This window comes from Lissotriton vulgaris, chromosome 7 (assembly GCF_964263255.1).
Source record: "Lissotriton vulgaris chromosome 7, aLisVul1.2, whole genome shotgun sequence".
NCBI lineage: Eukaryota > Metazoa > Chordata > Amphibia > Caudata > Salamandridae > Lissotriton > Lissotriton vulgaris.
In genome coordinates, this window is record NC_141695.1 from 681,722,946 (window position 1) to 681,743,270 (window position 20,325).

At 47.6% G+C, this 20,325-nt stretch overlaps 1 protein-coding gene across 1 annotated transcript in view; it reads left to right on the forward strand.

Moving 5' to 3' along the window:
* The window catches only part of SUZ12 (SUZ12 polycomb repressive complex 2 subunit), a 910,103-nt gene that overhangs the window by 886,909 nt on the left and 2,869 nt on the right, over nucleotides 1-20,325 (forward strand). The window lies entirely within an intron of this gene.

Consider the following 20,325-nt stretch of genomic DNA (forward strand, 5'->3'; position numbering starts at 1 on the left):
AAGTCGTGTCCCCCCACTGCACCCGCACTGCAAGAAATCTCCCCCGTATATCTACTAGATGGGTCAAAACTTTACATCGCATCCGGGAGCTGAAAAGGAGGGCAACTCTGTTCTTCTTAGCTGGGCCCGAGGACCACAACTGGAGCGGGAACCTCCTGTCTCGCATTCGACGCTCATCCTTGTGGAGGAGGTGCGTCTCCTGCAAGAGGCACACATCTCCCCCAGATTGCTCAAGGAGGGAGAGAACAGCAGAGCGTTTCACTGGATTGTTTAGCCCCGGACATTGAGGCTCACCACTTTCAGCTCCCTAGCCATCCCACTCTAACCAGGTCCGCTTCACACACTCCCCAGGGCAAAACCACGACAAAGCACAGCCGGCCCGCATGTCCAGTGCACACATCAATCGGCATGAAGGGAAGCAACAAAAATGCACATACATACACACACGGCAGGGATCTGATGCGGAGTCCCCCTCCCCAGCCCAATCTTCCCGCCACCCCACATTTTGTACCCCCCCACAACAGAACCAAACAAGAGCAGAAAAAGTCAAATTGAGGTACGAAAGTTCGTAATACAGGCGGCAAGGGGAATAGGTTCTTCCAATTCCCAAAACGGGACACACTCATTCAGCAGGCCATGCTAGAGTACCTTCAGGGGGTGCCCCCCCTCCGACGCCGACAGTGTACCCTCCCAGGTATCATGGCACCTCTGGAACGCCAGTTGATGCTGCTTCCCTAACCAGAGCCACGAAGGCTACAGCTGCACCTCTCTCCTGAAGACATACTGAGGGATCAGGCCCCGTCTTGAGTGCAGAGCGTCTTACTTTCTGCCACTCTGCTGAGCGTCGCCTGAAGGACCCGCCACTGCCAGTGGACTCCAGATCCGTGCGTTCCATGCCCAGTAGATCATGGCGTCAGTCAGTGAACGGACCTGGACCAGCTTATTCTGCCAACGAAAGATGAGTCTGAATGGGTGTCCCCATGAATAGGCGATGTTGCATTCGCGCAGACGGGTCGTGACTGGCTTAAATTCCTTGCGCTTCAGCAGCGTTGATGCTGCTAAATCCTGGAAGAGAACCGGGTTGTGTCCACGGAACTGCAGAGGGACGATGTCGCTCGCCTGCTTGAGGATGCGTTCCTTCAGTTAATAATCATGTACGCAGACGAGGATGTCTGGCGGTGGCGCCTTCGTACCCTTCGGCAGACCCACACGATGCACTCCTTCCATACGGATCTGCGACACATCCTCGTCATGCAGGATTTGTATAAAGATGGCCTCGACTTATTCTCGTAGATCTGCTCCCTCGCCCTTCCACGGCACAGCCCTGATCCGGATATTGTTACGGCGGGACTGGTTCTCCAAATCCTCCGCATGGGCTTGGAGGTAGAGGTTCTGTTCGGTCAGTCTGATGATGTCCTGTTGGAGCTGATGTATGTCGCCCCCGGTCTCAAGGTCGTGCTCCTCGAGGGTGGCAACGCGCTCCCCAATACCCTAGACACCCATACGATCATCTTTTAGATCCGCCGCCAGCTGAGTGCGTAGTCCCATAATGTCCTCTTTGATTGCCGCAAAGAGTTCAAGCATAAAGGCTTTGTTCGCGGGCTCCTCCGCCTGGCTCCGACCCGGGGACTTGTCAGCTACTGGTGACACAGCCTGCACTGCACTCCTCGGCAAAGTCTCCTTGCCCAATTTGTCCTTCGGCCTAGTTGCCGCCATGGCAGTGCGCCGAGGGCCCCTCCTTCGCACTGCGTTACGGACTCAGGCTAGGCCGCAGCCCCAACCGCCCAGCGAGGCTCAAACGTCCACTCGACCAGCAGGCTCCCTCACCAATCCAACACACCTCTCTGCGCCTCCAAGCTTCAAAGCGCAGCACTCACCGGGCAGGGAGTCCGACCCCGGTCACTCCTCGTGTTAATAGGGCACTCCGAGGCCCCAGCAGCCACTCGGCTAGGCAATGATCAGGGCCAGAGTGCGAGCCAACACCACGCCGCAAGAGGGGGCCCCGCAGGCAGCGGGGGTCTCCGTGGGTTCTAAAAGTCCTATGTCAGGACGGGCAGCCCATACGCAGGGCAGCGCAACCAGGGCCCACCACGTGTCCGCTCAAGCGGCTGAACCCGGGCCCAGCCCCCAGCGGTCCGGAGAATCAGGCCCGAGGAGTCACCCCAAACAGCAGCAGGCCAGGCAGGCCTGCACAAGCAAACACGGCCGCCGGTACACGCACCCGCTAGAGCTCCTCACCGGGCGCCGTGCAGCAGTTCATTCCGCTCTTCCTCCCAGTCTCGTCCGGACCGTACAGGCCCCAAAGCCTCAGCCTCGCGTAGGTCGTGTGGCCGAGAGGCGCGCTCCTTCTACGCTAGGCGTCCGTCTCCACGCCTTCCTTGGATCGCCGCCACAAAACTCCATCTAGCGCAGCCCACACCTCCGGACGCTTCTCCGGTCGCTGCTTTGGTGCTCCGAGGCGCTCATCCGAGCCGCGACTACACACAGCAGCTCTCCGCCGCGACTCGCTTGCACAGGCCGATGGCTGCCACGTTGCGGGCCGCACCGCTCACAACCCCCGGAACCTCATCGACAGGGCAGCGGGGCACCGGCAGCAGGGCTCCGCTCCTCAGAGAGAGGTAAGGGCACTTGAACGGCGGCAACCGAGGCCCGGGAAATGTGCTAAACAATGCTGGTAAAGGCCAGGCGCCGGAGGGACACAAAAGCACGTCCTACTCCACCGCCATCTTGGCCACGCCCCCTCGACATAATATTTAAATGTACTTACAATGTTTAAATGTACTTTTACTACTTATTATAAAATGTATTTTTCCCGAAAGAAGCTGCTGTTACACTTTTAGCATAAGTTCTTCCCTCTTGCACTCTCGCTTTCTCTTTTATCATTCACTCTGTTTTGCTTTTCCTTTCTCTCGCTATTTCTTATTTTTTTATTTTTTATTCCCCCTCCCTCCCCCCTAGCCCCCCCCCTTATTCACTTTATTTTGCTCACACTCTATCTCTTGCAACATCGACATAATTGTTAAATGTACTTACAAATTTTGTTTCTTGCTTCGGCATTCCTAACACTGGTAGCAGTGGCGATCTGACGGGTATACTATCAGATGTTTGTGTAGCGGCCATTCCACCTACAGGCTGTCAAGGCGCTGGGACTCTCTTTTAGCACTCATGTATGGGAGTGACATAACAAAGTTTTTTAAATGTATTAGGCTGGGATTACAATGTGTAAATAAAACATTGATGTCCATGGAGACCCCTTCGCGATTTTATTTTAGGTCTCCACCAACCCCCTCTCCCCTCTCCGATTCCTTCTACGTTGTCCTTTTCTCTCTGCCTTTATTTCCACCACATGCTCTAAGCTTCCTCCCTCTCCTCATTTTCAACATTCCTTAGTCTGCCCCCATTGCCTTAGTCTCCTGTTTATTCCCCTCTTCCTCTCTATCTCTTTTTCTTTCTCTTCTTCACTGTTGTGTCGGTCTCTCCCTCCTGTCTACTTTTAAATCAATCGTACATCTTTACCGTTCTCGGACCGTCTCATCCTTGCTTCTGTGTCCCGCCACATCCCTCCTCACTCACTTTGTTTTCCATCTCGCTGCTGCTTTCAAGCATCTCCAAAATTCACCGACACTTCTCGTCTTTTCTTTTTTCATCCACCCATTCTCACCTACCCTCCGCATCCTCTATCTTTTTACCTGCCTTTCCCCCCATTCACCTCTTTCCTACCCCGTCCCAGTTAGCACCCTCTCTCCCCATCACAAGCCTCTGTCCCACCTGTTTCCATTCTACCCCCTTATTCCTTCAGCTCGGAAGCGCTCTACAGATGTTTGCACTTTTCATTCCACACAGACATGCTTGCAGCCTCCACCCCGCCACCCAGGCTCGTTCCCCGTTAATTGCCTTGTCAACTTCCTGGTTGCTTGTGACTCGCTTCCAGCCCCAGCCATGCCGGCCTTCTTATAACCATGTCACATCAACGTTGTATTTAGTTAGCATTTGATTTTTTTCAGCAGAGTAAACCGACCCAGTCATAATAACTTGTTTCTGCATAGCGCTTCACAACAAATTTTTCTGTTTCTAAATGTTGTAGTTGACCAAGTGAAAAGGAACCAGACCCCCTGTTGTTGGGTTTTGCGTGGGCTGAACAATTTAGAAAACAGTGTGTTCCACTTTCTGTGACACTCAAAAAATCTGTACTAGCCAGGCATATGGTGGGAATCATGAGCAAATACTTTCTTCCTTTGATTTCTCAGCACCCGTCTCCCATTGGCAAAACGTGCAGGTCTCGCCTGTGAGGCTGTGTGGCATATTAATGTATATTGCATGTTTTGGTGCTTGTTTAGTTTTGAGGCACCTCGCTGTTTCTTTGCAGTGTCTGTGCCTAACAAAGGTTGCAACCTGAAGGGGGTCTTAAGCTGGTCTGTGTGCACGTTGGAGGTGGGGGCAGTGTGTGCCCCGATCGTGGACTGGACTGCCCGCATGGGCTCTTACTAGGAGATCTTTGTATCAGCCCAGCGCTCTTGCTTTCACTGTTTTGTCTCCCCATCATCTCACTCGGACTGCTCTTCCCCCTCCCTTCCAATCAGTCACGGGGCTCCAGGTTACGCCTACCTCCCATCGCAGCCAGGTGGTCGGAGATGGAGGGCTGTGCTGGTAGTTTGATGCCCTCGCCATAAAGCTTGATACAGGAATGCAGAGCAAATGGTCTGCCACTGGCTGTCTGCAAACAGTAACAGTAAGAGACTTATGCAGCTGACCCATGATCTAACCTGGCTGCAATGCAGTCCTCAAAATTCTGTGTCTGAGTATCTTTACAGGATACTTGCACGGCCAGTATAGGGTGGTTTACTAAACCATGAGTGCTATTGATTATGTACCCTTTGCCTCTCTGACTTTTTAACAGTACACGGATATCGTCCTCTGTGGACTGCCTTTCGCACAGAACACTTAACACATGCATGTACATTTCCTCCTTTAAATGTGAACCGATACCACAGTTGGCCGTAATTGGATTTCCTGCCATTCCCTGTGATTCTTTAATGCACATGTGAAGAAAAGTTTTTTGCCAGGCAGTGAGTAGGTAGTTTATGACACGAAACTTGACGCCAGACTGGGAAAGTGAATTAAGGTCCCATATCAAAAAAATCGACGTCTTGTTTTGGATGACATTACCCCCAAGAAAGCAAAACAGAGCAATGTCTCCTAAAAATCACAGTGACTAAAAACTAATATGAACGTCGCTCCACATTCCTAACGGTGTATATGTTGGAAAGCACGCAACTCTCACCAGCAGATTCTTTCAAGTTAGGGGAAATGAAGTATTCACCACAAAGCATCGATTGGCAATCATGGTATGTTCTGCAACAGAAAACACACTTGGCAAATCATCATATTAATCCATGGCTAAAAGGAGTGGCAGTAGTTGATAGCGTCTTATTCCACGTGCATCAACTGTATTTCCTATAACACATTTGCCCCACTGTAACATATTAACATTATAAATAACCTTGTTTCTCTTCCAGGGGATCCTCATCAATAGTCATAAGCACTGAATATTCCCGCCAATGTGCGGGACCCCGGAAACAATATAAAAAATATATGTAAAAACACATATATCTAACTCCACATATATGTACGTACATATATTATTTTTCTCACACCAATGCAGCCCCAAAAAGAGGCTAACACAATGTAAAACCTTGTACATGTACTGCAATTATAAAGGAAACAAAGAACACATTAAATCAAATATCCTTTGAATTTTGTGTTTTAATGAGTAAAACCACTCATAACTCCTGAAAATTGCTCATAAAAAGACATTATTAGCCTCAGGCTGCATTGAAAAGCAATAACATAGTAAATGAAAGCATTTTCAACCAAAAAACTGGCACTGTGCCTTTAAGGCAGCTTTGACTCCAGGCTTCCCATCATGCCTCAGGGGTGACAGTTAGGTCAGTTGTTCTTTCCGGCTCCTTCTGTCAGGACCCTGGTTAACCGCTCCCAACTTTTTTTGACTTTCTGTCAGAATTACTTGGTGTTTTCTTCAATTTTTTTTATCTCACTCGACGGGTTTTTACCCTAGAGAGATAGTTCTACCTTTTTTGGGCTCAAAAAGGGTTAATTTTTTTGTCAAAATGCCTAAGGCTCTTTTTGACACCTGTCCTGCCTGTGGGCATAAGAAGGCTTGGTCAGATACACATCCAGTGTGTATTCGCTGTCTACCTGACTCTCATGAGGTAGCTTCTTGTGTCCACTGCCAGTCCTTGTCATCCAGAACTATCAAAGACAGAGAAAGAAGCAGGATTTATGGACTTCTCCAAAGAGACTTATGAAGCGGTCGACGTCGAAAAAATTCCCGACCTGCTCTCCTTCGGCGTCGGGATTGGCGTTGAGGTCTCCAACGACGAAGAAGGTGAAGTCTTCAGCGTCAAAAGTCAAGAAATCTCCGCTGCCGTCATACGGGCGACGTGCAGCGTCGAGAGAGAGGTCACCGTTGAAGCAGGGCGGCTCAACGTCGAGATCTGTCGTCGAAGGCTCAGGTAGAGTCTTCGACGTCGAAGTATCCGCCGTTGCCTAGTCATCGGCGTCGAGGCAGCCTCCATCGACGTCTGGTTATCGACGCTCGACGTCGAGGCATCCTCCGTCGTCGCCAGGTCATCGACGCTCGACGTCGAGGATCCTCCGTCGTCGCCAGGTCATCGACGATCGACGTCGAAGCAACCTCCATCGTCACCAGGTCATCGGCGATCGACGTTGAGGAATTCTCCATCGACGAACCATCTGCACTCGACGTCGAGGCATTCATTGTCGTCGAAGGACCATGGTAGTTCGACGTCGAAGCTTCCTCCGTCGGCGTCACACCATCGGCGCTAGACGTTGATGCATTCACAAGTGTTGGCAGGACACTCGCCGTCGAGAGAGGAACAAAGTTCGACGTTGGAAAAGCCTTTATGGACTTCACCTCTTCGGAAGTAGACGTCGAGGCATGGGACTCCAGTGGTTCAGCCTCAACCAGTGGCGCAGCAGTCTCGGAGGTCTTCTGGATCCGCTTCAGCTGCGGAGGATGACCAGGGCTTGCAAGTGAGTGACAGTCACGCTGCCAAGCGGAAGAGGTCTCCAGAGCAGAGGCTCTCTCAGTCGCTCCAGGTCTGCGGCTGGCTCAGGTTCAGACTCTGGCCTGGATTTAATTATTTATAAGTCGGCCAGCGAGGAATCCAGGCATTCGCTAAGTTATGTTATGTTACACTGCATTTCTAAAGCGCACAGCTACTCAGAGTATCCCGGCACTGCTACCCTGAGCCCCCACCACTAGCTGAACAGGGAGAGCCTCTAAAAGAATGGACTCAGAACAGAAGTGTTTTTAGATTCTTTTTAAAGATAACCGGATCCGAAATCCTCCTGAGGGCGAGAGGAAGCTCATTCCAGGCTATGCCAGCCTTACGGGTGAAAGAGCAGCCACCTAGCCTATGGTGTGAAAAGTGCGGGTTCTGAATAAGGAGTTGGTCCGAGGACCACAAAGTCCTGGTAGGAATATAGAAAGAAAAGCGCTTCTGCAGATAGTGGGCCCAAACCATACAAGGCCCGATGGACAATAGCCAGCATTTTGAATTTCAAGCGAGCCTCAACTGGGAGCCAGTGAAGGTGGCGGAGATGGACCCGCACGCTCTGCCTGGAAGAAAGAACCAGAAGGAGACGAGCAGCCGCATTTTGGACTACCTGTAATTTTTTTATCAGATAGCCTGGGCATCCCACTAAGAGTGCGTTAGAATAATCCAGCCGAGAAAGAATCAATGCCCGAACTACTGTTTCTTTAGCCTCTGCAGGCAGAAGGGGGGTATGCCAAAACAGGTCCCTGTAAGTTTTTTGACATGCGTCGCAAAATTCGAATTTTCCTCAAACCAGACCCCCAAGTTTTTCGCAAGGCCCGTGTCTGATTGGGTGGGGTGGAAAGTCCGGGGGCCAAAGTCTGGTTCTAAAGCCCGCAGGAAACGCTCCAAACAAGAGCACCTTCGACTTCTCCTCATTGCACTTGAGTTGTGCATTGGCCAGCCAGCGAAACACCGCGGAAAGACAGCGCTGAGCCGTGTTGACAGAGTCCTCACCCCTTCTCCAGGTAAACAATAACTGCGTGTCATCCGCGTAGGCCATCACCCTAGCCCCCAGTGACTCCGCCAGGTAAACCAGGGGAGTCACAAAGATGTTAAACGAAATGGGGCTAAGGGAAGAGCCCTGCGGGACACCAGTGGAGAGAGGGGAGGGGGACGAGGCAAACGGGGGGAGCCAGACTTGTTGTGACCTATCCTCCAAAAAGGATTGCAGCCAGCTCCACGCCGTACCTGCCGATGTCTGTAAGTCGGTTAAGGAGGAGAGAGTGGGGAACCGTGTCGAATGCCGCTGAGAGATCCAGCATCACCAGAGCTGCTCTCCCGCCGGCATCCAAACAGTCCCTAATTGCCTCAGCCACCTCCAGCAGTGCCGACTCTGTGCTATGGGCGGCCCGGAACCCCGATTGCACAGGCTGTAGCGCGCCCTACTTCGTCACATAGTTGGTTAACTGCAAAGTGACCACCTTTTCGCAAACCTTAGCCAAACTAGGCAAAAGAGAAATGGGTCTATAATTACCGGGAAGCGAGGGGTCAAGGATGGGTTTCTTAAGTAATGGAAGTAAGAGGGCCTGCTTCCAAGCGAGCGGAACGTATGCCTCGCTAAGCGACTAGTTGATCAGAATATTGACTTCCGAATTAACCGTGTCGGCTAGATCAGCCAGCAGCCGAGCCGCGCAAGGATCGTTGGGGGAACCAGATTTCAACTCCCCAAGGATTTTGCGAGAGGCCAAGAGGTATATGGGGCAGAAGGCCGAGAAGGGGTGATCTGGGTCCTTCGCCACACTAAGCCCCCGCTGGGGCCTGGGAGGCGTCAGGTTTTTTGGAAAAGAGTCTTGGATATCCCTGATTTTCTCCCTAAAATGATTGGACCGAGTATTTTCCTAGATGACTGAGGGCGTAGCCTTTATCTCCTGTGCTCGAGGCGTCACAAAACTCTGCACAATGGCAAAGATTTCCTTCGCATTATTTTTAGCCCTATCAATGCGCGCGGCAAAATGGGTGCTTTTTGCCAAGGAGATGGCTGAATAGTACAATTTCTGTTTGTCCCTAAGAGCCTGTTTGGCCGTAGGACAATAGCCGCTGGCCCTCCATGTTCTCTCCAAGACCTTACAAGAGTGTTTGAGATCCCTCAACTCTGCGGTGAACCAAGGCTTGGAGGGGGTTTCTCTCCCCAACTTACGGGGGCCAGAGGCCGAAAGGCCCATGACAGCATCCCTAATCCAATTAGAAAACGTAGTAACATTCTCCGATAGTGTGCTCCCAAGGGACGTGCGTGAAGCCACCAACTTAGCACTCAAAAGCACAGTATCAATCTTTCTGACCTTCGGGGCACGGTAGCGGGGTGGTGGTTGGCGTTCTTGCAAGGCCGTCCACGAAAAGAATACTGGGAAGTGGTCTGACCCTGTAACCGGGAGGGGTTTTTGGACCAAAACCGGAAAGTTGGAAATAAATAAGATCCAGAATGTGGCCCCCCTTATGGGTAGGAGTACTCACCCACTGGGAGAGCATGGCTAACTGGAGAATATCCCGGAAATCAGCGGCGTCTGGCGACTCTGCCAAGTCCAGATGTAAATTGAGGTCACCCAACAGCAGAAAGTTGGAAAACCTTAGGACTCTCTCCGCTATGGTGTCACAATGTTGTGGGTAAAAGAAGATATGAATCCGGAGGAGGCCAAGTAGTTTACCCAAGAAGTAGGTTTATTTGTAGATCAGTACAAGTTCCATGTAGTTACAGAGGATGGTAATATAAGATCCATAGATAGTAAGTAGATAGTAAATTAGTCAGTTCCATAAGGTCCCACCAGGAGCTAGGTGTTAGTTGCTCAGCCCACACTCATCAACTGTCATTCCACAGACACACAGGCACACTCACATTCTGAACTCTCTGACATCACGCACTCCAACATTCCACACAGACATAACACTCACTCTGGCTGAGCAACTGGAAAGGAGGTGATTTATCAAAAGAGAAACAGACACTTGTAACACCTTAGGCCATTGGTAACGAAAGTTTTTAGAGTAACCTCAAAAACCCTATGCCAATATGGTTGTTGCGGTATATTTGATTCATCCGCCCCGCATATGGGTTGTTGGCCGTTATCATTGGTTACTCCATATTTGTGGTGTTGCCAGCCTCAACCCGAGGCACCTCTGGCTTGTAGTGCAGTGTCCAGAGAAAGGGAAGAAGTGTGTAGAAATTAGAATCTCAAAAAAAGGAAAAAAGGTTTAAAAACTGAAAAATCACCCTAAATCATTTTAATTATTGCTGTGATTTTCAGATTTATTAAAATAGTTCGGTACTACCCAATTGATCGAGTTACTAGATCGTGGTAGTTAGGTACAATTATCACACAAACGTCGACATGTTTCTGCTCCGTCGGCCCACAGGGGTCTATAGAGCATTCGTCAGGACTAACAATTAAACAAAGTACGTATTACTCACACCATTTGTGTTGTATTTTGATAATAACCTGTATACATTTCCAGGGATATTGACTCCTCCAGTTTCTGAAAAATAATAAGGAGAGTACATAGAGAAATACACACTTATTGAGAACATCCTGATTTAGGCTTGTGCATTAAGTGGAATAAAATTGTTATTCGTTATTTCCAGAATTTTATCTCGGTAGGGAGGGGAGGGTTTTAGTGGGAAGGGTCGAGTATTTTACGCTGCAAACATAGTTTTACTGATTTGGAAATTCGTTAGTTATTGCCCTGTTATTTGAAGGAGCTGGTTACATAAGTTTGTAAGGACCCATTACGTGGAGGAAGGAAGTTCTTAACTTCTTACGTGCTGGCCTCTCGGGGCGCAAAGCTAAAGAACCCTTAGGGTAAGGCAAACGGATTATTTTGCAAGCGCGGCGCGTTGTCATGGAGGAAGTAAGTTCTTAACTTCTTACGCGCTGGCCTCTCGGGGCGCAAAGGTAAAGAACCCTTTAGGTAAGGCAAACGTATTATATTACATGCGCAGCGCGTTGTCATACCTTGTAACTGAGGAGTACTCGCTTGCGTCGGGGGAACCCTCTGGACTCAGAGCTGTGTATTACGTTAATATCTATTACACGTAGTCACCTTACCGGGATTCAGTAGTTTGAGCAACATCGCTCCGCCATTACCCGCGTTTGATTGCAACCTCGTCTTGTGCTGACTCTGCCCCCGGAAGTAACTGACTCCGGCTGGATAGGACATTTTTAAAGGGGCAGGAGCTTCAAGCTACGTATTCAGGGCACGTCAGAGGTTCTTATTTTTTTTTTTTTTTTTTTTTTTTTTTGTAAACAAACTTTATCGATACAGGGAATAAGTATAGCTCTTTTGTCTCTATTCCACAATTGTTGCAGGGAGTAAACAATTATATCATAATGAAATGGGGTCATTTCGAAAACTGGTGCCAAGGAATACAATCATTGAGTCCATTTTCATGGGTTTTGAGGCGTTCCACCCACCTCTGTTCTTTCTCAAACAGAGTTCTTTCGCATCTCTGAGACTTGTCAGTTAACATTTCGATCACTGTCCAGTGGATGTCATCGCAGGAATGACCTGCTTGCACAAAATGGGAGCACATTTTGGTGGTATTCTTTTTTAATCGAATGTTGCTCCGATGCTCTCCAATTCTTGTTTTTATTTTACGACATGTCATTCCAATGTAGCGCTTGCCGCAAGGGCAGCTCACTGTATAGATGACATGTGTCGAATTACAGTTAGTGTGTTGGCGCTGCTGCCAGAGAAGGGTATCAGAAAGTTGTAGTGTTTTGGAAGCAGTTGTCGTCTTACATGCTACGCATGACCCACATGGATAATGTCCGGTTACAGGTGACATGGTTATGTCTCTGGTTAGGGCAGTTTTCACTTTTCTAATCGGTCGGGTATGTACCAAGACATCCTTGATGTTTTTGGATCTCCGATTAGCGAACCTTGGTCTGGGCCAATTGAAATGTCCTGTGTGAAGGATATGCCAGTTCTTATTTATTAGTTTCTTAACTTCGTAAGAAGCCTGGCTGAATGTTGTAACACAGGTAGTCAAATCAGGTGTTGGTTCCTTGTGAAATGTTTGGAGGAGACATTCTCTCGGTTGATTATTTGCTCTTTTTTTACAGAGTCTGATGGTTTTCTCTGTGTAGTCTCTCTGCCTCAGTCTGTCACTTAATTCATTGGCTTGCATTCTGTAATCAGCGTTGTTACTACAGTTCCTTTTTAAGCGCAAAAACTGACTGTAGGGAAGATTGTCCCTCAAAGGTTTTGGGTGAAAACTTTTATAGGACAAAATGCTGTTTTTAGCCGTTGGTTTCCTGAAAGTTTTTGTGTGTAACTCATTGTCCTTTACGAATATAGTTATATCCAGGTTGCAATTAGTGGCTGTGTGTGTAAATTTTAGCCATGGGTCTAGGTTATTAAGCCAGTTCATAAAAGACTGTAGATCCAGTTTATTGTCCCAAATCATGATGATATCATCAATGTATCTCTTCCAGTATAATATACACTCATCAACTGTCATTCCACAGACACACAGGCACACTCACATTCTGAACTCTCTGACATCACACACTCCAACATTCCACACAGACATAACACTCACTCTGGCTGAGCAACTGGAAAGGAGGAAAACCCAGGCACAACATATCCCCTTTCCTTCAGAGGAAAAACAGAATTATAAAATTAGAGAGATAACCCTTGCAAATAAACGGACAGTTCAAATCTTCAAAGAAGAACAGAATAAGAAGAGAGAAAATAAGTAGAAGGCAAAGAAACAATATAAAGGGAACACATCCCCTTCCCTTGAAGAAAATAAACAATGCAAACATGAACAGGCTTAAAATGTAAAACATAGGGTAAATACCCCATTGCATTAAACATCTAAGAAATTAAAGAATAACGTACTTTAATACCTGTAATGCACCAAATACTTGCGCCGTAAAACACTTAGAGAAATTGAAGCATAACGCGTTTAACAGCTAAATTGCACCATGAACTTGTGCCGTATAACACTTAAAGAAATTGAAGCATAACGCGTTTTAACACCTGTACTGCACCAAACACTTGTGCCGTATAACAGTTAAAGAAATTAAAGCATAACGCGTTTTAACACCTGTATTGCACCATGTACCAGTGCCGTATAACACTTAAAGAAGTTGAAGAATAACACTTGTATTAACTAAATATTAAAGTTTGCACTATAATACTTGTTATGTAATCATTAATCTAACACCACAAACTCTTAATACCTGCGCTTAATTAATAACATCAAATGAACATGCGTAAAGGGTGAAGCAAGGTTAAAACAAACATAAAAGGTAGAAACAGTAAGTAGGCGTGCACACCTATACTGAATAGAAACAAATATACGGAGACCAGCTCCAATACTCGCAACTGAACTACCCTAATGATAAAACTTAGTACCCCTTAAAATGTTTAGATTGGCCAAATCAAAACATACCCTGTACTAAACACCCAATTACGAGATGGAGAAAATATAAATAACAGCGCAAAACACAGTATACATAACTGCAAAAACATAAGACTTGCAAATAAGAATGTGGTGTAACTCTATAACTGCTAATTGCCAATATAATACAGTTTCAGCATAACATGAATAAATAATTTCAAGCATATTGCAAGTAATCCATAAACATCATAAATCAACATTCGCTTAGGAAGATCACCAAAACGTATGTGTAAACCAAAGCAAAAAACATTTCTTGAAGCTGGCTGTAAACTGTACACAAACTAGCCAGATGATGGCAGCATCACTCAAAAAATAGTATCATGAAATCGAAGATCGTACTGCAAATCTTGAAGAGAATGGTCCGATAGTCCCATGACGACCATGAAAACAGCTGATGTGACCGTTTCCACAACTTTGAACAAGCTGCACACTCGAACCAGGAAACATCAGAAAAGCGCAGCCATGGAAACCGGGCAGGAAATAAAAATGCTTCACGTTACGTAGCAAAGCGGAATCACGAAGACAGTACTTCCATGTAGCATGGCGGTGACGCAGAGTGACGAACACAGGACTTCGCTTCTCCACTGAGCCACACAAAGATTCGACAACGTCATCATATTTGAAAGTGGCAAGGAGGGGAATGGATCAGAGCGGACGCAGATAAACAGGCGCCCAGTTAACGGTATTCTCAGGTTAGGATCGAGCAGCAAATGGCATTATTTTAAAAGTACTTGCTGACTTTCATTTTTCATGGCATCATTTTTAAAGTACACGCTGACTTTTATTTTTAGTATAACTTCACTTCAGGGATTGCGCAGTTAAATTCATGTTGGTTAAACCAAGACGATGTGAGAACACTTTGTCTTCAAAGAACACTTTCAAGTTTATTTAAATAATGTCGAAGTATGAGCCACACTCTAAACAGCTCTCAAAGCACAGGAAAAAAAAACTTAATGTCTCACAGATCGCTCTCACTCAGTAATTAAGTGCTTGAAACGGTGTTTTCTAATTTAACTCCTTCACGCATGGTGAGATGGTGATACATCAGTTTCAGTTACTTTAGTACGCAGTTCTTACAGCAAAATAATTTGCCAATAATAATTAAAAGCACACCCTGGGTTTGTAGGCTGTCTGTTGTTAAAAAGACACTGGTGGGACTTACCAGGGTGGTTCTTACTTTATTTCCGTTTCAGTTTCAGTATTTCCGTTTCAGCAGAAGACATGGGTTCTATTCTCTTCATTTTAATTTCTGGTTGTATATTTATTCATGAACTTTGCACGCTGTAAATTCTTATCCTTTTTCAAAAACGTCGCCAAATGTTGTGAGTAAAAGAAGATATGAATCCGGAGGAGGCCAAGTAGTTTACCCAAGAAGTAGGTTTATTTGTAGATCAGTACAAGTTCCATGTAGTTACAGAGGATTGTAATATAAGATCCATAGATAGTAAGTAGATAGTAAATTAGTCAGTTCCATAAGGTCCCACCAGGAGCTAGGTGTTAGTTGCTCAGCCCACACTCATCAACTGTCATTCCACAGACACACAGGCACACTCACATTCTGAACTCTGACATCACGCACTCCAACATTCCACACAGACATAACACTCACTCTAGCTGAGCAACTGGAAAGGAGGAAAACCCAGGCACAACACACTGCAAGTGTCCAAAAAGGCTCCCGCAGGACCCGGAGGGCGGTATAGTAAAGAGCCACCCAAGGTGAAATGGGGCGACAGTTGCAGGCTGAAATCTAGGGCCTCACAACCTACCCAATTAGTGGATGGTTCCCCCTGAAGGACCCAGCATTCTCTATAGAATATGGCAACACCCCCCCCCCCCCCTCTCCCCAATGGGCGGTCAAACCGATGTATTTTGTACCCAGGGGGAGTGGCCAGCATAACTATAGGATTGGAGAAAGCATCTAACCAGGTCTCTGTAACAAAAAAGAGATCGAGGTCAAAGATCAAATCAGAAATGTCAGTATGGTGCCGTTTAAGAGATCTGGAATTAATGAGGCAGGCTTTAAAACTGTCCGGAAGGCGAGAATTAATATATCAAGCCTCCGACCGAAGTTGCATTGTAGGCAGAAAGCTACAATCTGGACAAGCCAGAGCACTCACCGGGTCATCGGTAGACATGGGATAGGTGGCACAGCGTGGGCTTCGCAGGGACCTAAGTGCTGAGCTGGAGTACTGGAAACGCGATCCAATATGGTGAAAGGAACTAAAACCGGCAGCATGGTTCGCCCTGAGCCCTGCCTTGGCGCTGACGGGCGCAGACGGGCTTGCCTTAGGCGCGCCCGCCCGCTGCGCGAGCGGCCAAGGCGCATTGAAATAGAGGGTGGCCAGAGCCAGGAGAATCAAGCAACAACTGGACCACTGACCGCGAATAGTGCCGAGTCCGGTCCAAGATGGCCGCTACCCGGCCGGAATTGGTGTCCGGAGTGGAGCGAGGCAAAAGGGAGACAAGCCCCGAGCAGGAAACAGTAGCGCAGGTAAAAGCAGAAATGCAATATTAATAATATCCCTCACAAGGTCGCCGAAAAAATCCAAATTCAGGCTCTAACCAACCCCCCCCCCCCAACCCCTCCAATTCCCTTCCAAGCGCACCCCCCCCCCCCCCCCCCCCCCAAATTCCCTCAAGCACACAGAAAAGGAATCCAGGCATTCGCAAAGTGATGCAACGCCTCCATCACACTCTCCAGTGAAAAATTCAGCTCCAAAGTAGCCTACTGTCAGGCTTTCACTGACATGGTATAGGCCACTTCATCACTGGGCTAAGGACAAGGAAACGGCGTATCGGATGCAGCAACCGCTCTCTAGGCCTAGAGAACGGTCACGCTCTCCGGTGAGACAAAGAGAAAGATCACGCTCTCCAGTTCGCCAGAGGGAAGATCACGCTCTCCAGTTCGCCAGAGGGAAGATCACGCTCTCCAGTTCGCCAGAGGGAAAGATAACGCTCCCCAGTTCGCCAGAGGGAAAGATCACGCTCCCCAGTTCGCCAGAGTCCGATTGATGATATCTTCACGTTTCAGGACATACTTGGTAGGGGAGCTCTTAAGTTGGGAGTTACCTTAAAAGCTCCGCAGATCAAGACCTCGGTAATTGTTGAAACACTGCAGCATAGGTCTGCACCCAAACCTCTTCTGCCTTTGGTGCTGGGGGTTATGGACGTATTCTTAACCCCAGCAACGGTCAAGGCTGCTCCGGCGAGGATCCTTAAAAAGTACAAATCTCCAGAGGACGACCCACTATTCCTCAGAGCTGATCCTCCTCCGGACTCGGTGATTATCGCGGCGGCGAAGAAGTCCAATGCAGTCACCTCATCCTCCACTGTGCCTCCGGATAAGGACAGTAAGATGCAAGACTCGTGGGGAAGGCGGGTCTGCAATACATCAGCGGCTTTTCTCAAAGTTGCCCATGCGGAAGCCCTCTTAGGGCGTTATGATCGATCCCTGTGGGATTCTCTGCAGCGTTTTGTGGAAAAACTCCCAGCAGAGGATCGTAAGGACTTTGAAGAAACCCTCCTGGAAGGCAGTCAAGTTTCCAACCAGGTGATAAGCGCCACAGCGGATGGGGCTACCTTAGCAGCTCATGGGTATGCTCATGGGGTATCGACAAGGAGGTCATCATGGTTGCGCCTAACGGCTTTGAAACCAGAAGCCCAAGCGTGCATATTGAACTTGCCTTTTTCAGGTGCTTCGTTGTTTGGCACAAGTGTGGACGAAGAGATGCAGCGCATGAAGGCAGAGCTGGAAACTCTCAAGGCGGTGGGTCTTGAGAAGGAGTTCAAGAGGAAATTTCGCTCCTTTAACAAGGGCTCTACAAAGCAGCGGGTTTAAACCTCGAACTGGCAGAAGAGCCAAGATCAGCAGGGGCAGCAAAAATCCCAGTACAAAGGAAAGCGTAATTACAAGGGAGGAAGTAATCAACGCCAAGGCAACAACACCGGCAAGACTCAATCCAAGCAATGAGTCGTTTCTTCCCCCAGCGCTGTGGACCACTCCAGTGGGGGGAAGCCTGCCAAATCATTTGAAAGAGTGGCAAAGCATCACAAAAGACAGATGGGTGTTGTCTACGCTTCAGAATGGGTACTGTCTTCGTTTCAATCATCTGCCTGAACCCGTTCCCCCGATGTCAACATCAAATCATCAGCTGCACCTACTGCAAAGAGAAGTCGCCACTCTACTCGAGAAGTCGCCACTCTACTCGAAAAGTCAGCTATCGAGGGAGTACCAGTCTCTCAGAGGGGAAAAGGGGTGTACTCCCGTTATTTTCTGGTCCAGAAAAAAGGACAGAAAACAGAATACAGACCCATTCTGGACTTGCGAACACTAAATCTGCACGTCAAAAAGGAAAGATTTCGCTTGTTGGCGCTTCACCAAATATATCCACATCTCAGGAAGGGAAGATTGGATGTGTTCGCTGGACCTTCAAGATGCTTATTTTCATGTTCCAATACACCCCAGTCACAGAAGATTTCTTCGGTTCAGGGTGGGGACCTCCCACTATCAGTTCAAAGTCCTACCATTTGGATTGAATTCGGCCCCTCGGGTGTTCACGAAGTGTGTTGCAGTGGTGGCAGCTGCTCTACGCCGCAGAAGGGTCTTCGTGTATCCATACTTGGACGATTGGCTGGTGAAAGGTCCTTCCCCAGTCAGCGTAAGAAATCAGTTCCAGACTTGTATACAGCTCTGCCAGAGACTAGGGCTGCATGTCAACTTCGGAAAGTCAGTCATTCAGCCCACCCAGAGGATCCACTTCCTTCGAGGTCTGCAAACCCCTCTACTCCAGCTGAGAGGGCTCTGCATTCTTTAGACCTGAGAAGGGTTTTAACATTCTATCTTGACAGGTCTAAAGTGATTAGTCATTCTGATCATCTTTTCGTTAACTATGGATCGATCAGGACAGGCTATGCTGGCTCAAAACGTTCCATTTCCAGGTGGATCGTTTCATGTATTAAACTTGCTTACCAGCTAGCACAAAACCCCTGGGGTTTTCTCCCAAGGCGCATTCCACCAGGGGAAGGGCTGCGACTGCGGCTATTCTCAATAATGTGTCCATGTCGGAGATCTGTAAGGCGGCGACCTGGCGGTCCGTCCATACATTTACCAGACATTATTGTCTTGATTCTGACACGAGAGCAGATACCCAAGTAGGCCAAGCCTCCTTGCGGAATCTGTTTAACAGCCAGTCTGGGCTGTGATGTTGGGTCTTTTAAGGTAGAAGATGTACTTCTCATTTACCTGCAGGTGGTTGTTGGGCTTGCTATTCTATTCAGTGCTTATGACTATTGATGAGGATCCCCTGGAAGAGAAGGATAAGTTACTTACCTGTAATCCTAGTTCTCTTCCATGGGTATCCTCGTCAAAGTCATAAGCAACCCACCCGCCTCCCCAGGTAAATGAGAGCTGTACGTTTTTTATATTTGTATTTAGCCCTGACATCAGGGATATGTAAAGAACTGACCTAACTGTCACCCCTGAGGCATGATGGGAAGCCTGGAGTCAGGGCTGCCTTAAAGGCACGGTGCCAGTTTTTTGGTTGAAAATGCTTTCATTTTCTATGTTATTGCTTTTCAATGCAGCCTGAGGCTAACAATGTCTTTTTATGAACAATTTTCAGGAGTTACGAGTGGTTTTACTCAATAAAACACAAAATTCAAAGGATATTTGATTTAATGTGTTCTTTGTTTCATTTATAATTGCAGTACATGTACAAGGTTTTACATTGTGTTAGCCTCTTTTTGGGGCTGCATTGGTGTGAGAAAAATATATGTACGTACATATATGTGGAGTTGGATATATGTGTTTTTACATATATATTTTTATATTGTTTCCGGGGTCCCGCACATGGGCAAGAATATTCAGTGCTTATGACTTTGATGAGGATACCCCTGGAAGAGAACTAGGATTACAGGTAAGTAACTTATCCATATATTTATTGCTTTTAAAACAAAATAGATAAAAAACAATGCCATTTACAATACCAACAACTTTAAACTTTGCCACTGCGAGACCTATTGCATTGCAAATGCTTGTTTCCTATTTGCTCTGCCTCATCCCTCACAGTAGGCGGAACACCTTCATTGTTTAGACCCCAAGAGAGTGCTGAGCTTTTACTTAGGTTGCACCAAGGAATCCAGGGTGGGCAATCTGCTCTCAGTTCTCCGGAGGCAAAGAAGGACAAGGCAGTGCAAAAGCGGACCATCTCACAATGGATAGTCCTCCGTGTTAAGATCTGCTACATATTGGCAAAGAAGCAGCTTCCATAAGTTCTGAAGGGTCATTCTTCCTGTGATGAGGCAACTGCTACTGAGTTGGCACACAGTGTCTGTCTTGGATAGCTGTCAGTTCACGAAACACTATTGCTGTGCAGATGGGTATTGTGCCTGTTTAGTCGTGCGGTACTATTTAGTCTGGGCCATTACAATAATTCACCATTTTAGGAGGTACTGCTTTGGTATCACTTCACAAGGTTAGGAATCTGGGAGTAGGAGTATCCAAGTTACTTATCTTAGTTAACTTGCTCAGTGGTAGATCCCCTAACAGCTGATTCCTCACCACTTCCCTGTTCTTTGGAATGGTCTCCTTGACCACCTGAAAATGTCCAGATTTTGTATTGTTTACACTGGTCCTTCTAATTCAGTGATTAGCTCCACATATGAGGTCAAGGACAAGCTTACGAAAGAAACTGACAGCGTGCATGTGTGTCTCCGCTCTTCGCTCCCAGAGCAGAACTAAGTCAGCACAGTCGTACTGCGCCATCTATTGGCGTTCTAAAGCACAGA